The sequence below is a fragment of the Neofelis nebulosa genome, chromosome 3, assembly GCF_028018385.1.
Source record: "Neofelis nebulosa isolate mNeoNeb1 chromosome 3, mNeoNeb1.pri, whole genome shotgun sequence".
NCBI classification, from domain to species: Eukaryota; Metazoa; Chordata; class Mammalia; order Carnivora; family Felidae; genus Neofelis; species Neofelis nebulosa.
In genome coordinates this window covers 24,657,484-24,670,099 of record NC_080784.1, presented here as the reverse complement: position 1 = coordinate 24,670,099, position 12,616 = coordinate 24,657,484, and the positions used below count along the sequence as shown (strand labels likewise).

Genomic DNA, 12,616 nt, shown 5'->3' with positions numbered 1-12,616 from the left:
TAAATTTCATCTTTGCCATTATTAGCTGCTCGACCTTACAAAATTTGCAAACCTCTCTGATTATCAGTACCCTCATGTGTAAAGTAGGACTAATAACATCTAACTTAGTTTAGTATATATCAAATAAGATCATAATTTAAAAATAATAATCACAGTCATTAGTTTAAAAAGTTATTTAAGTTAGTTGCTGGTATTTCCTAAGTTCTTCAAAATGTGATTTGCAGGTTTGGTTTCCCTCTATAGTCAGATAATGGTTACAGTAGTCTCTGAGATTGCTCTGCCTGTCAAGTTCTTACGAAAACCTTGGATATCAGCCTTCTAGAAGCATCCGATGCTGTACTGCATGTGCAATACTGTTCACTGCAGCCAAACTTTGAACGAAAATACACCTGCTGTCTTTGCAATCTAAAAGTGTCAACAAAGACCATTTCCAGGATTACCAAAACCAGCCAGAGAGCCCCCAGATTTCTCACATCTGTCCAGTTACAAGCATAATTTAATCTATTGTCTCTTTCTTCTTCATAAACTTCAGCTCTACAGCCTGTACTTCTTTTATCTCAGAAACTCTTTGTTTCATCCAGATAGTAAGCATTTGGTGTTCTTAGCTCTTTAGATATCTGTAGAGGAAACACTGTGTGGCAGGCCAAAGATCCTTAAGAAAAATTCCAACTCCAGTTCATATTTGTTCACCAAATATATTAAACACACATACACACACACACACAACATTGGTGAGTACACCTACAGGTGTACTAATACCACACAGCAGGTATAAAGAAAACCCAGTGGTGACTCAATATGTACCGGCAATGGTTAAGAATTAAAACCACAAAAAGGAAACAATTACCTGTTAGTTTATATAAACTTAGTTCTATACAGCCTCTGCAAAGAAGTCTTTATACTGCAACTATTTTATGAATTATAAGTGGGGAAGCATACAGATAAATGGGAACTCTGGGTTTCACTATGGGACACACACGCACACCATGGGAAAGATGAAGAAGAACCCTGAGATGGTGAGTTTGAGTTGCAGTAATCAGCATGATGAACAATCATTTACGTCCAGCTCGAGAGTTCTTTCAAGTTATTTTTCCCCTTTGAACATATCCATCCTAGAGTCATTCACTAAAGAGCCATGAAGAAATGACCCCCAAGTAGCAATGAGTGTATCTAGTGCCCAGATGCTACTTTCTAAACACTATTTCCTATCAGATGCCTTGGAAAATGGTTAATTCCAGGTCTGTAGAGGGAAAGTAGAAGAACAACAGTTTTGCCAGAAAGTGAATAAATGCTAAACACTAATGGGAATATATCAAAAAGTACACTGGGGCCACAGTGAAGGGCAACTCCTGGTCAAACTTGAGATCTGGAAGGGAAAAGAGCACTTCTTCAAAGAAACATGTCAGGTACTGAACAAAGATGTAATAACTGAACTCAAAAAAAAAAAAAAAAAAAAAAAAAAGAAAGAAAGAAAAGAAATACCAACAGTGTATTGGAAAACAAGATTACTACACAACCTCAAAGGATCACTCAAGAAATTACTTAATTACAGATGGAAATGCATATTCTTAAAACAAAGAAAACTAATGGTTAACATGTTAACCAAACACAGTCTCCCAAAAATAATGGAATAAACAGACATAATGCCTCCTGATGTGATACAAAAGTGTCAACCAGAAGCAAAGCAGTATTCTTGCCAAAATGAATCCAAAGTTAATCTATCCATGAAGAAATCATAAGCTTCATCCAAATAGGAGATATGTTACAAAGCAACTGACTGGACCTCAACAAAAATGTCTTTTTTTTTTTTTTTTTTTTTTCATTTTTTTTTTTCAACAAAAATGTCTTAAGAAAGACAAAGATGATGGAAGTGGGGTGTCAGTGCTCTAGACTGAAGGAGACTGGAGACACACAACAAATGGCATATGCTTGTCCCTTGATCAGCTCCTGGAGCAAAGCAAGAAAAATTGTGAACAATCATAAAAAATGTAAAGATGAACTAAAAACTAGAAAATCTTGAAACAATAATACATACTGGCTGATGATAATCATGTTGCTGGTATACAGGAGAATAACCTTGTTTTAAAGAAATATATATTAAAATATCTAGGAATAAAGAATCATGATGTATGCAGTTTTATTTTCAAATAGCTCAAAAATTGAAAATGTGGCAAAATGTCAGCAACTGGCAACAGGTGGCCTTTGTACTATTCTTTTAACTCTTTTAGAGATTTAAATTATTTTCAAAATACATGGAAATGAAAACAATATGTAAAATGCGTAGCAACGTGCGAGTTAAATACCAAGTACCAAGAGTTCACCTCTGGTATGATGCCCTGAATCTCACATTTTCTGACAAGTTCTGATGATTCAGCTTTCCCTAAAACCCCAGTAAATGACACCCCTAATTTATTTCAGAAACCCAGAGTTGATTTCTCTATACCTCACAGAGTCATAAAAAAAGGTTGAAATATATGTAATAACTTTCTTTTTATGATAGGAATATAAAATAAATATAATATTTTTTGCATCAAAGTGATTTTAAAATATTTTGAAAGAGTAAGTATCTGTTATATATATGAAACATTTTCTCATATGCTATAGAGATAAGCCCTATACAAACTCATAACTGGAGGCCTGAAATATAACTTAATTTTATTGCTATGAAACTAAATAAATTCCTCCTTTTATCCATTCATAGACAAGTGCATACCGTCTTCTGGCAATGATTCCCACAGAATGGTAAGGCAGATAAGTAGACATGATGAATATATTACCCCTCCATATCCTACAGGGAAAAATGTTGTGCAATAATAAAGTCCCAGTTCCAGATAAAACTATTAAGCAGGACACATAAAATTATAAGTATCTAAAAGCCTCAGTAAACAAGTACCTTTTATGGCATAACAACAGCTAACATCAATGACAAGAGAAAGTATGAGAAGAAAGCCATGGTAAAGATCAGTCACCAAATTCCTCTGCTCAAAAATGGTTAAAATTCCGCCCATAATTTTGCCTGCAAAAAGTAAAATCACATTGAAAATAAAAGACCAACATTTAAAGGAGCCACTTAATCCTGGTGGAGACAGATTATCAGGTACATCATCATCACTATCATATTTGCCAATTAATTATCAGTCAACTCTTGTGTATAATACTCTTATTTTTAACGAAGTCCCGTTATATAAGGAAAAATAAAAATTATTATGCGACTTGTGGTATAGTTTAAGAGGGTTATATGCAATTCTGGAGAAATACTGCAATTCAAAAGAATACATTTATTTATTCATGTTTCAGGTCTTCTGAATGACAAACTTGAGGTTGGGACTGTATCTTCAAAATATTAGTCCTACATATAACAAAATCCCTGGCTTATACAAACTCAATAAGCAGTTGTTTAATCAGGAAAATAACAATTAATCCATTGTTAACAGAATTTCATTTATCTCAGATAATAAAAAGTTTTGTAGAGAAGCACAATAGAAGATTTTGAGAATTTAAGTTTTTGCAGAGGCTAAATTGGAAGCTCTCCTGTGCTTAATAGAAAAGATCAGAACTGTATAAATTCTATCATATGGTGTTTTATTTCTAAACACTTCCTTTAATCTTCTTTCATAATACTTTGAAGCTACTCTTGTCAACATGTTGAAACCTCTCTCCTGCCCTTGAATCTGAGTGAGCCTTTAACTGTGTCCAGTGGGATGATGGGACTACAGTCACAGTACAGGAAAACGGACGTCAACAAGTGGTCTCTGCTTATGTTACAGACACCTCTGCAGTCCTTAACTCTGTACAAATCACGATAATAATCACTATGAAGTCTTCAAGAACAGAGACTCTACTGAATTCATATTGAGACTTGCCCTCACTATCAGAACAAAGCTATATATGACAGAGACCCCTGGCTGTTTTTGATAAATGAAATCAGTGAACAGGAAAAAGGTAAGCGACATAGTGACAGAGTCCAAATAGTAGAATCCTAATTCTACGTACTACATGCAGAGTAGACTTCTGTTCTCATTTTTACATGATTCTATAAAATAAGATTTTAGTCCAGTAGACAGTATACTTTATTAAGCACTAAAATCTGTATGACAAAAAATAACAGAGAGCATATATATGATTTTTAACTATGTCTAGCTGTGCATTTTAAGGATTTGTACCATGTGTGTGACATTTCTAATTTTATAAAACCATTTGACATGTGATTTAATGTTCTGTAAAGGAAAACACTGAATGAATAAGAGGCTGTGTTCTTCCAGTGACTGCGCCAGCCAAAATAATTTAGAGACTTTATGAAATGCAGTGGGTTTTTTTTTTTCTTTTCTTTTCTCTTAATGGATTGAGTTTCCATATAATGTCCTATAGTGATAATGAACTGAAACAGTTCTTCCGTTTCAGTTGCTTACCGGAACACCAGGAATGACGTAAGCATTATGGGAAATAGAAAAGAAATAATATCTTATCTGTTTAAGAAGATTTCTCCAAATCTAAAATTGTATTTTTATTATTTAAGGAACTTTTGTGCAAGAATGGTAATCATAATTTAGAGTTAACATTGTGTAGTTTCTTGGCTGTGACCCCTTATTACCTAGCATTCCTTCCCCATCAGGATCCAAAACCAAGCTGCTGATGGTCACCATTTCCCACCAAACACTCATCCTCCTGACATCAAGAAATTCCTGAGTATGATTTACTGTTTCTGTAATGTGGCATCACAGAACACTTGGTGGGAGAAGGAAGGGGAAGGGAAGAGAACTGTGCTGATCATTCACAGAACTCTCACTTCAAATGAGATTCCAGTGGTCCCGTCCTGGCCATTGTTCATGGTGTCAGTGAGTTGATCACTGACAGAATTCACTTAACAGATAAAACGAAACCCAAATACTCCTCATAAATCAGATTAATATCTAGAAACTTCATTGGCAGGATGATGGATCTTAAGTCCTGACCATTATTTTATGCACAGAAGTGGATACCAGTTAATTTTTTAACATGGTTGGACCCTCTCTGTTACATACATGTACATGCACATGTATACACACACACACCAGTCACCTGGTAGGTGGAAAGAAGGTAGTAAGAAAATAATGAAGATACATCTACCAAATAAGACAAATTCCTAATAAGAAATGAAGTGTAGCAGAAAAACCTTAGGGAGCAAGGGGAAAACAGATGGTGAAAGATGAATGACAACAGTAATGAAAATGACAATGATGTGAATAAAAAAACAATGAAAATAATAATGAACATTTCTTTGTAAGATACATCTCATCTAAGGAACTCACAAGAGGCTTATCCTATGAAAAATGGGTTGCAGATAAACAATTCCTCATGCGGGAAACCTTGTCAATAATGGTAAGAAGCAGCATGGCCTATTGGACAGGAAGATGAGAAGAAAGAAAGAACTCATTTTTAAAAGGTACGAAACCAACATGGGTTATTAAGTTTGAAGCAAAATCAACATTTATTTATCAGTGCTTAGAAAAAGGAGGAATGGTCCATTAAAACAGTTCAATAGTTTCTACTTCCTGCTGAAAAAAAAATGGAATTTCTTTCCATAAACTGCAACTCAATTGGCAGATAGACATTAGCCATACTCAACTATCTGTGTCTTCTTAAACACACCAAGATCCTTCACGTCTCCATGGCTTTATATTCATGCATGCTCTTCCTCCCAAACTGCAGTTGGTGGAAAAAGCTCTCTCTGGACTAGGATTCATACAACTTTTCTGTAAAGGGCCAGATAGTAAATATTTTAGGCCTTATAGGCCATGCGATCTCCAACAACTATTCAAATCTGTTGTACCAGGGAGGCAGCTTTCAGAAACAAATAAGCTAATTAGTATGTCTATGTTCCAATAAAACATTATGTGTGAACACCAAAGTTTAAATTTCACAAAATTCTGTATGTCAAGAAAATATTTTTCTTTTTGTTTTCCTAATAATCATTTGGAAAATGTAAAAACACATTCTGAGACAGTACGCAATACAAAAACAGACTGTAGGCCATATTTGGCCGGTAGACTGTAGTTTGCTGATCTCTGATCTAAACAATTTCATGGCCAAGCACTCCTTTGTTTTCTTTCAGAGTGCTTTTTTTATATTATGCCATTGTTTGTATTACTCATCTCTAAATCCACCACTTCTTACAAACCATGAACTCCTTAAAATCATCAACTACTGCAAGCATATATAGTGGTTAAGAACATAGAGTGTGGAGCCAGACTTACTAGGTTGGACTTCAAGTTCCAATACTGTAGTATGAGCTTCAAAAGCATTTTTAAGCTCTCTGTGCCTCTGTTATTCATTTGTTAAAAATAAAATGAGAGTAATAATTGTCCATATAACACAAAGTTGTTTTGAAGTAGGCTTAAAACATGATGTCAACCTAAATTTAAGAGTTCTAGCAAATTTGTACTGGGAAGTGAGAACCTTTTGAAAAATTATAGTATGCAAACTTCTATCATCAGTTTATCTACTATAGAAAGTAATACACAATAGGTGTTAAATAAGTACTTTTTGTGTTGAATGAATTTTTTTTTTTAATTTAACTATTTTCTCTTACTTCTCACAGAGGTTAGCCTATTTGTGTGTGTTGGGAAGGGGGAGTAAAAGAGGTAAACACACGTATAATTTACATAGTAAAAGTTGAATATTATAAAGTTTTTTTCAATATGTGGATGGTATTTTTATACTCTCACAATTTATTTGCATGAGCAGAGATGTCCGTCTAGAGCACAGAGGTCATTATTTATTTACTATTTTGGGAAACTTCCATTGAACCTGTATTCTATGCCAGGATGTATTGTTAGAATGAAGAATATGACGTGGTATCAGTCACCAAAAAGTGTGTTGTTCTGTGGTTGAGACAGACTCATAAACTAATGGTATCAATAAAATGCAAAGGTGACTATTAAATGCAGAAGGAAGTGAGCATGTGAGTGATGTACCCAGGAAATCAGGGAACACAGCAAAAAGATGTTTTTTTAATAAATGAGTTGATAATTGAATGAAGTATTGCAGATAAAGAGGATCTGTCACACTGACAGGTGAGTTTTCCAAGAAGAGGAGCAGCTTTCACAGGAACACACAAATGCATTCAGTAGCATGGCTTTTTCAGACAAAAACAGAAACAACAAGCCGAGTAGGGGGAAGAGATCAAGTTAAGGTTAGTAACCCATCATGGGATCGAGATAAAGAGATCAAGATAAAGTTAGTATCCCATCATGGAATGTAGGATATGGCATAATAAGGACTTTGAGCTTTATTCTGATGGCAAATTGAAATCATAAGGGTTTTCAGAAGGGGAACAGATTTAAGTACCCAAGGAAAACGACTCAGTTTCTAGAATCGCCATCTCTGTGTTTCAATTTTCACGTCACATTGAATGTGTTTAACTCAATCTAGTATCTGAGTTAAATCTAATTTTTATTTCCTTCTATAGAATATAATAGACTATTGTCTAGTTACTGGTATATATGATTTAAATGATATGCTGTAAAATATAATTAATAGTATATTATTCAAATTTTCATTAAGTTGTCTAAATACAAAGCAGTGACATCTTTTCAGAGTGACAGTCGCCTGAAAAACACAAGCTTCATATTCCAGTACTTAAGACAGATGTAGACTCTCACTATTTTAAAGCAAAAATACATTAATGATGAATAATTTGTATTAGAACACTAATTTTGTATCACTTTTTTATTTACATTCTAGTTAGTTAACATATAGTGTAATATTAGTTTCAGGAGTAGAATTTAGTGATTCATCACTTACATAGCCCAGTGCTCATCACAACAAGCACCTTCCTTTTATTAACATTATTTTTCCTAGGGAAATCTTCATGATTGTGGTTTCAACTTAATCAACATATTATTATTCACATAATGGGAATATTTTAATATCTTGGATATATCAGTTTGATTTCATATGATTAACTATACATTTTCTAAAAGTTTTATGAAATGTAAATATTTGTGTGTTTTCACCCATTCTTACTAAAATTAATATAATAACACACATGATTCCTAACATTTCAAAGAACATGATGGACTTATCAACATGCCCTAATTTTTTTTCTGGACCCTAACTTGCACATTTTCTCTTGCAAGTTTTCAAATTTAATACTGACTCATATTTGCCCTCTATGCCCAGTATGAGAACAAAAACAAATGAAGGAAAACAATAAAATCCCTTTGTTCCTGCTCTTGGGTTTCCTATCAAGATTAATGATACTACCATATATCCCGATGGGAGAAGCTAAGACCTATGATCAACATTTCAAACTCTCTGGCTGCCTCCTTCCTTTCACTCGAGGGACAGAGTGCACATTATTCTTAGAAAGGATCATGTCCTTCCACTACAAACACAAGCACTTCTCAGAGTAGACAAAATGATAAAAATCAAATTACTTCTAATCTTCCTTTATATTGCCAACACTACAATCCATCCCTTCAGCCCCTGAGCAAAGGGGAAATGGCTACACGCACTACACAAAGCTGTCTGATCGACATGGTGCATGGCGGTAAGTCTCCATCAGCAGATTCCCTTAAACAAGAAACACCCTCGAATGCCTCAATTTCTCTAAATATAGGAAAAAGGCAGGAAGGGAATGGAGGAAGGTGAGTTTTAACCTCAATTTTAAATAACTGACAATATGCATTACAACAGGCAACTGAAGGCTGATTTCATGCTGTCTTAGATGACTGCCTGATTGGAGCCAAGGTTAAAACTGCATGGCCCTAGTGAGCCTATAATCTTCGCAGCAGTGGTAGGAATATTTCCACCAATTAGTCTGCAGAAAGAATTATATTTTATAGGTTAACATAAAAAGGCAGCTCAACATTTTTACTCAACTGAAATAGTCTTTTGGTAGTTGTTTTTATTTAGTTTTAACTTCAATATATGTTGCACAAATTGTAAGGAAGAAATGATTGGCAATCATTTTTTGTTTTCAGTCAGGGATATAGGATCCTGGCCTAAAATTTTCTTATACTTCAACAAAATAGTTCCACATTCCATCAAAGTCCAAGATCCGTCTACTGCTCTCTCCTTCACATATCTTTTTTCTCTTCCATCCCTCCTTTGCTATTGTTCTTGTTCAGATCTGCACTTCGATTTACTTCAAATATAGACATTGTATCCTAACTTGTCTGTCTGCCTCCCTTTTATCATGCACTTCAACCTCTACCGCTAAGGCAGACAGACATTCTGAGTCAGGCAGGATCATTCCCCTTCCAGAAACCTCACTGTAGTTCACTTTCTTTAGCATTACTTTCACAGACCCTTGTAATTAGGCTGCAAAGGTGGCTTTAGGTCTATTTGCTAATGCATTTCTTTCCAAACTTCCTGCTCTGGTCAGCTCATAACTTAACATCCCACAAATAATTCCTTGACTCTGTACTTTTGTTAATCAGGTGCTATCTCTCAACATAAAATTACTCTGTCCTTCTTGCTAACCCTTTCATTGTCAAAAGGTCACCTGGAACACTACAACCTTCACAAAGCTATCTCTAATCTTGTCCAAAGACAGAACACCTTCATCTCTACCCCCATGTGATGCTTAATATTTTGCGTCAACTTGACTGGACCATGGTGCCTAGATATGTGTTCAAACATTCTGGATGTGTCTATGAGGGTATCTTTGGATAAGATTAACATAAATCAGTGAACAATATGTAAACAGGTTGCCTTCCATAATGTGGGTTAATCAGTTGAAGGCCTGAACAAAACAAAATATTGACCTCCCCTGAGCAACAGTGAAAGCTACAGCCTGACAGCCAGCAAACTTGAGCTCCAGCACTGGCTTTTCTCTGGGCTTCCAGCCTGTCAGGTCAATCTACAGATTTTTGATTCCCCAGCCTGAGTAATTACCTGAGCCAACTTCTTAAAATATATTTATATACAGAAATATACACACATCTTACTGTTTTGTTCCTCCCCTCTGGAGAACCATAAGATACCCCACAAAGTGCTACTGCCATCTACAAGTTAGCTTATACTTCCTTTAGTTAAGAGTGTCTAGGCCTCCCTGGCCCACTTGATGACAAATCAAGTGGCAAAGAAACCACATTTTACTGTCTTTATGGGTACCCCTACAAAACTGTCTGACACATCCTAGGAACTCAGTAAGTATTAAATTAACTGAATCAATCCATATGGACATTGAATACAACTTTAAAAAGGTACCTATATTAAAATGAATATTATACGATTATTTCCCTTTGTCTTAGAAGTCCTCAGAGACTCCATTTGCTTGGGTCACTCTGGGTACGCCTTTGCACAAAGTACTAAAAAATCACTAGCTTGAAATGTCATTAATTGAGCCAATGATCCTCGTTAGCACAAAGGCAATCTATGTATAAACCAACAGAACAATATTACTATCCTTTCAAAAGGTTCCCTAATCTTGTATTATCCTCACTGTTTTGTTCATTAATTAGTTCTCTAATCAACTGATTATCTGTTAAGCACTCATTTAATTACCTTACATGTAGGTACTGGTTACACTAAGGGCTTTTGAAGGTTTTACTCTCATAGTCTAAGAAAATTATCATTGTAGTGACTTTGACTCAAACACCACATGAAGAAAAAAATATGCTTATAGGGAAAATATTCAAATATGTCAACATTGACAATTGTAATATACTAAATTGTGAACACAAATGCCCACACAGATGTGCAAAAATGGTAATGAACCTCGGCTTGTTACAACTTTAGTAGGGTACACTGCTCCTGAAACATGACTCTGTATATGAATCACCTGGAGATCTTGTTAAAATGCAGATTCTGACTGAGTTGACTAAAGTTTGAACTCTCTAACAAGCTCCCTGGTGGTGTCTTGAGCTGTTCCCAGACCACATTTTTGAGTATCAAGAGTTGAGACTGTAGAATCCAGAAAAAAAAAAAATCATTCAGTATTTCAGCTTTTCCTTCTAAGTAGTAATGTCAAGCAATTGGAGATTTATGGTTCCCCACATTTTTATTAATAGAAAAAATTTCCTACTACTTATCACACAGAGTTATTCACTTATCCAATTATTTTCCTATGTCCCTACTCTGTGTATGACCATCGGCTAGGTAGTAGGTCTGAATGTGTACGTGAGTGTGTCTGTGTGTGTGTGTGTGTCTGTGTGTGTGTGTAGCAGAAGGAAGAATAAAGATCATGAGGGAAGGTTTACAATAGATCCTGGCTCTGCTTTCATATCGGGTACAATCAATCTAAAGCGTTACCAAACAACTTAACCACATAATGAAGCAGACAGAAAACCTGAGTACCTAGAGATGCATGAAGTAGAGAAGTATGTGTGGAGTGGGTTAAATTATACGCAAAACTTAGGGTGAACAAAATTTTAAGTCATTTTTTTTTAATTTTTTTTTTAACGTTTATTTATTTTTGAGACAGAGAGAGACAGAGCATGAACAGGGGAGGAGCACAGAGAGAGGGAGACACAGAATCTGAAACAGGCTCCAGGCTCTGAGCTGTCAGCACAGAGCCTGATGCGGGGCTCGAACTCACGGACCGTGAGATCATGACCTGAGCTGAAGTCGGACGCTTAACCGACGAGCCACCCAGGCGCCCCTTAAGTCATTTTTGAAAGACATGGGAGAAGACAGATTTTCAAATAGACAATCAGAAGTTGTTACTAAGTACTAATGGAAGTAAAAATTAGCAGATGTAAAGATCAAAGAATGCAGGTGAGCACAGATTACCTTCATTGTGATGTAGAAGAAATAAGGGCAAGTATAATTTACACATGTGAAAAAGATAGGATAAGACACTGAGAGAAAGAGGAACATGGACTCTCTTTGATATGGGCTATCCCAAGTTAAATAAATCCATCGTGGAAAAATAGAAACATTATCACGTGTATACAATGATACCATTAAAGAATGCATCTGGAAGAAAAATGGGAGCATTTAAAAGTTGATAAATGGCGGCAGTGGAGGAGAAAGAAAGTGAACTGGGAATTCTTATTGTACAGAATTTTTAATGTGATAGACTAAAGCCTATTTTATGCTTTTTACTTTATTTTTAAAAGAAAATATCTAAAAAGTAAAAATTAGTAAACTCTTCATCTTGCTAAAACACAGAAATAAATTATCAAGTTGTAGAGTAACCACAAGATTAACCTCAGAAGAGTTGATAACAATCACTGATGTGTACCCTGGAGAAAAGAAAGAGGAGTGAAATACCATTTTTCACCTTACTAAATGGTACCCAAGTGCTTTGGGAGACAGCCAGATGCAGTCCAACATGTAGTAGCTCCCTGAGGAGGGAGCCAGGAGTCCCAAGTGTGACGACTCTCTGTAGTGAACACACACTATATCAAATGATGTCACTGGGACTATTTAAGCAAATGCCTAAGGGTTTAGCATTTGAAATATATGGAAGTTTATCTAGAATTAATCCATCTTAAAAGAAAATGTAGAGCATTTCACTAAAACTTTCATTACTTAAAACATGAGTTAAAACAGTATTCTAAGAAAGAGGACCTAAATTATTTTAGAAGCCACAATATATAGTAACCTTATAATTAGAGATACAATAAACTGATAATATCAAGGATGTAGATTTAATTTTTATAAGATAACCAGGGATAACAAAGAA

At 35.2% G+C, this 12,616-nt stretch overlaps 1 protein-coding gene and 1 long non-coding RNA gene across 7 annotated transcripts in view; one reads left to right on the top strand and one right to left on the bottom strand.

Moving 5' to 3' along the window:
* SGCZ (sarcoglycan zeta) overlaps positions 1 to 12,616 on the bottom strand; it is a 762,749-nt gene that overhangs the window by 678,343 nt on the left and 71,790 nt on the right. The window lies entirely within an intron of this gene.
* LOC131506468 (uncharacterized) overlaps positions 1 to 12,616 on the top strand; it is a 74,492-nt gene that overhangs the window by 7,031 nt on the left and 54,845 nt on the right. For 2 of the 4 annotated variants that reach the window (XR_009258958.1, XR_009258959.1), the window contains exons 2-3: positions 3,768 to 3,942; positions 5,265 to 5,422. This is a non-coding gene — a long non-coding RNA (uncharacterized LOC131506468). Of the gene's footprint in view, positions 1 to 3,767; positions 3,943 to 5,264; positions 6,426 to 12,616 lie in introns of those variants that run through there. The other 2 variants (XR_009258957.1, XR_009258956.1) reach the window with 1 other exon arrangement.